Below are 5,843 nucleotides of genomic sequence, written 5' to 3'. Positions count from 1 at the left end.
ATAAAGCAAACAATCATCTTTATAATCAAATAGTAAATATTTTAAAGGATCCTTGTCACTCAAAACCAATAATTCCGCAATTAACATTCCCCGATCCAGTTAAAATTTCCTCGTTGATATTACCAGACGCTGAACACCTTTACGACTTGATACATAAAACTTGGTATTCAAATCTAAACAAGAATATTGAACATATAAAACAGGCCACAAATGAAGCTATAATCAATCAAAAAAATATATTATCTGATGAATATCAAAAAATTGATGACAGTATTACATTAGAGACAAAAAAATTACTTGAAGCAACAAGGAAAATCATTAACAGTGTCAATTTATTTCAAACTGACCAAATAAAAAAAATTATTATGGACAGTTATGATGGGATAAAAATTGAATTAAATCATATATTTGATATGGGCCACTTTGATATACAAAAAGTTGTAACAGAAGAAACTTTAAGTGCAATAAATATTATGGTGAGCTTGATAAAGTCTAATAACAAGACAGTTGTAGACTTTATAGATACCATACTGGGATAGAATTATTAATAAATGGAGATACTATATATTTTTAATTTTTAGAAACGAAAAAAAGTTTAGGGCCTAAGTTATATGTGAATAGTTAAATCAAAATTTTTTAATATACAGTGTTTGAATTATAAAACTACCCGGTAATATTTATTCGTACAAAAAGTATCGAAGAAATAAGAGTATGAAGCGAACCCAGAAGAATTTAGTTTCGAGTATTTGTAATAGATTAAATCACATAAGTTTGGTTTTTTTGATAAAACTTCTTCTAGAAATTATTCTATGGAATTAAAAATGATTGATGTCATATAAATTTTATTTGATGAGCCATTTCTTTCTAAAATCGCATGGCTGAGTTTAAAGATTACGTTTTACGAACCAAAAAGTAAGTTATTTTTTTAGAATAACAAGTGTAATATATTTTAGGTTTTTTTTCGCGTTATTTGTGAAAATGAATGATATTTTTAAGTGGTGTTATAATAAGTAACTTTGAAAATACTGCATTATTATATATCAAACTATAAACAATATTGGTCGTTTAAGTAATCATAAAAATATAAAGAATCAACGTGAAAAATATGTTTATTTTTATGTTATTATAGACATACGTTTCTAAGTGTAAAAAATAAGAATCACTTCGAGTTTAAAAAATTCGGCACGGATTCACAGTTATAAATATTATTTTTTTGAATTGTTGTATATTATCAAAATTAGTAATATTAGCACTTCAAATAATTGTATGATGATTTATTTATACTTTTAAAACACTCCTGTATTTTCAATTGGTCTTTAAAGCGTATTCAAATTTTCAGGCTAACTACTTTGACCGAAATCTCATATTAAAAATTGTGATAAGATTTTTTAATCTTATATTCTGTATACATTCATTTTAATTTTTTTATAAACAATTTCTCTTAACACAAGGATAGAATACATCCGAACAAAATGTAATGTGTAATATATTATATGGGAAAGATCGAAATTTTATAAATTAGCTTGATAGAGGCTTTATACTGGTGATTATTGATACATAACTCAAATGAATGCAAAATATTGGTCAAATTTAATTCACTATATTTTTAATCCTTAAAAAAGAAATATATAGCCTTCGCTCCCATTAAAATTACTCGAAGCTATATTTTTTTAGCTTGGATTTTACCATTATTTTCAAATTAGAAAATTAATATTACATTAAATTATAAATGCGCTGGCATATCATTTTTTTTAAATATTTTATTTTAATAAGTTCATATTATTATGAATTAATATTGGAAATATATGCATGTTAATTTTCTTATAGCTTAAATATTCAAATAAATTTTTTTTTTCATCATGTATTCGCTATATTTTTCTTGAGCTACTTTGAAAAAATATATTCTTGTATAATAAAGGTAACGAAATTCTATAGATTTACTATTGAAATTTAAAATTTTACAAGGTATATTTTGTTTAGAGGTAAGTTTAAAAATAGGTTATTTCTTGTTTAGAGAACACAATATTATCATATAAAAAATTGAAATAAACTATTAGTTAAAAATTTGCTCTAATCCTGCAAAAAATTCAGACAAAATAATATATTTTTATAACCTTGATGTTTAAATAAAGTGATACTGCAGTAAAAAATAAAAAGGGAATCACTTGGTTTTTTGCACCAAACTTAAGACTCTATTTTGTAACATATATTTTGAACAATTTTTAAATCTTTAATCTTATATTTCTATCATGGGAAACTAAATTGTCTTGACTTACGTGTTTTTATTAACAAAAATGACCGAAATAGTATCATTTCAATTTCCCATCATTTTTTAAATTGATTAAACTATCAATAACAGCGAAAATAATATAAAATTTTAATAATGTATTATTTTGGTTTTAGGATTCAAATACAGAAACAAAAACTATATATATTGTATTAACTACAATTGGCGCCTTTATACGTCCGATTATTTGTACTATTTTCTGTTGGGATCTTTATATAATAAATCCTCAAGAATATACATATTAAATCAAAATCTAATACGCAAAAATTTATTTTTAATTTGGTCTTTTTTATTTTTTATTTTAGCATTTTTAAACCGCTTTATTTATATACACAAATAATCAAACTTGAAATGTAAAGAAAATTGTTCGTAAAAATATTATAAAACCCGCTAATAGTCTAAGAAATGCTCTTTATAACAGATTAATCTTATCTGGGAAGATATAATAAATTTTTGATCTTTCGATTGCATTAAAAATATTGGAAAGCTCAATAAAAGAAACACAGCAAAAGTGGCGTTAAAACTCTAATTAAGACTTTATTTTATGTTATTGAATACAAAATATTTAAGGGAATCCAAATTAGATACAAACCAAAAGTGACATATAATGAAAAACCACGAAAAGAAAATGCTGAAATTATATAAATCTAGAATAAGTGTGAGTTATAATACATTGGCCAGATAAATTAAGATTCTATGGGATAACTATGCCAAAAAAACATAATATATTTTTTTAAAGTTTGTTTTTAATTAAAGTAGGCATGAAATATCCATATTTATTTATATTAATTTTTTTTCATTAGAATTATGTATAATTTAAAGCTTATTTTTTTGAAAAAAATTTTATTTGTGTTTCTTTCAGTATAAATGCTCTTCAATGCTCTTCAATGTGCTTCATTTATGCAAAAAATTCCCACGAATTCTCTTCGATATACAAAATATCTAGCTATTCGTTCTAACTAGAATTTGTATATACACAAGAACATCAATTAAATTTTATTTTTAAGATTATTAATAAACACCTGAAACCATTCAAATATTTAATTAACGAAATGATTTTTTTAAAAATAAAATCATTATATTTTTATACATTCTGTTAGAAACAAATTTTTTTTACAGAGTTTCCCATCATAAAAAAAGAATATTTAATCAATATACATGATTTTATAAATAATTTCTGCCTATGATATTTCGATACTTATGCATATACGCCTAGTATATAAATAGTGAAAATATTCTAAAATTTATTGCCCATTTATTTGTATAAATGGACTTAACTCCATCATTTCGGTTTATTTTACCTGTAATATATACCATCATAAAATAATATAATTAATCCTTTTATTTTAGCATAAATCTTTATTTATTTGTTTAATATGGTTGAAAATCCGTTTTACTCGTCAAAATCGTTACTTCGATTAGAAAAATTTTACATTTTTAAAATTAAATATAAGTAATATGCTAAAAATATGATTTCCTCTGCTATATATTATATAGACAGAGTTAGTCATCAGTATTATATTTGTTGATCTACCATTATAAGATATAATAATATATTAGAGACCTTGTTTAAACATATTTTATCACCAAAACTATTTTTTTATTTCACCTGGATTTTTTTAAATTATTAAAGTGATTCTAAAAATAAATCGATAGTTTTAATGATATTTTAACAAATAATTTAATTTATATAAGTTCGTTTAAATAAAATAACATAATAGTCTAGAAATATATGTAAAAATTCCCATCGGTTGGATAAAACATGTTATTTACTGGGAATTTCGAACCCAATTATAATGATTCATTAAATATAGATTCATATGAACTTTTATTAAGAAGTTATATAATTTAACAGATATATTTCATAATTTTAATAATATTTTAATGCTCTTTGAATTTCATATTATAGTTTCTTTATAACGCCGACATAAAAATTTTACTATAAAAATATTTAAAGGTTCATGCCCAATAAATAACCCGAATTATATAAAGTAAAACAATATCATCATAAAGAAATTTATAACATAATCGGGCATGGACAGTATTTTATAATAAAGTTTCGCCAATTAACAAATTTTATTGTCGTTTTATTATCAAACTTAATAGTTTTAGATCAAAATTCAGAAAATAATAGAAGACAGAACATTTATAAAAACATTAATTATATTTTAAGGGGTGTATTTTACTATCTCTGGGATTCCAGATATTTTTTTAAAGGCTAATTTTATCACAAAAAAATTAATCAGCTATATTCGATATCAAATTTGTCTTGAAATTAAATATGATCACTGAATTAAAAGATAGAATATAAATCTTAAAAAATAAGATTAGGGACAATATTTATTCTACTAGTCAGAAACATCATTCTGATATAAATTGGAATTTTCGGGCATAATTTGCATTGAATAAGAATAATATGTGATACCAAAATAATCTTACTTATAATGATCGAGGCGCTAATTAACAAAGAAAATAGGATTCAACTATAAATAATAATAAACGATTTCTATATAGAAAAAAAACGAAACCACCCAATTTCTACTTCCAAACAACCAATCGATATTAAAATACACCTTTAAGTAAATACTGAAACAAAAAATATAAATTCTTAAATATTTTAATGGATATAAAATTGCTTTTTTATAACAGTATCGCTCAAAGAAATACAACAAAAATTATAAATGAATACAAGAACCGCTATATTAAGGTCATTTAAACTTGAAAATTTTAATTTAAATATTTTCTGTAGCATTAAATATTTTATTTAAGAGTATGATTATGTGAATAAAAATACATATGCACAAGATTGATATTATAATAATAAAGCCTACTAAAATAAACATTTACTGCATAAAAATAGTATAATTAATTATCTATAAACTAGTAAAATAAAAACAATGATGTAAATGGTCCCCTATTCAATTTCAAATATTCAAAAATATGATATCAATACCTATAAGGGCCTTAAACAATGCACAAAACATACTTAAATTAAAAAAATACACACTTTACTTGTGATAAAACGCACAGAACAAATTACCCAGTCAATTTAAAATATGATATTACAAAAAATAATATAGATTGCTACATTTAAATATAGGCGATAATAATTACTATTAAATATTTGTGTTTAGTGTTTTAAAATCTATTACGGGATTCGCAACTTAATTTGATAAATTTTCACTTGATTTTATTGCATTGGTTATATCATATTACCATTGTTTCTAATCCACATTCACCCGTAACAATTCGTATTTGAATAATTATCATCTTTTTATGCATGGGTTAATTTTGATATACTCAAAGCATAACGCGATTGATTTTATATGGGAATATCCTATCTATACAGTTGGATTTATCCTCTTCTTTTATATTATTATACTAAAAAATTTGCACAATTATATTCATGATTCAAATTCTATTAAATTATATCGTATCATAGCCGAACCTCTTATAAAATTAAAATGCATATAAAAATCACACATAATCATTTTTTATTATTATTTTCATGTAAATCTGTGTAATATGTTAGTTTTGGTATTAGATTAGTGTCTAA

Source organism: Rhyacophila brunnea, unplaced genomic scaffold (genome assembly GCF_057557595.1).
Source record: "Rhyacophila brunnea isolate RB1 unplaced genomic scaffold, BYU_Rbru_1.0 scaffold_56, whole genome shotgun sequence".
Taxonomy (NCBI): domain Eukaryota; kingdom Metazoa; phylum Arthropoda; class Insecta; order Trichoptera; family Rhyacophilidae; genus Rhyacophila; species Rhyacophila brunnea.
Note: the sequence above shows the minus strand (reverse complement) of the source record.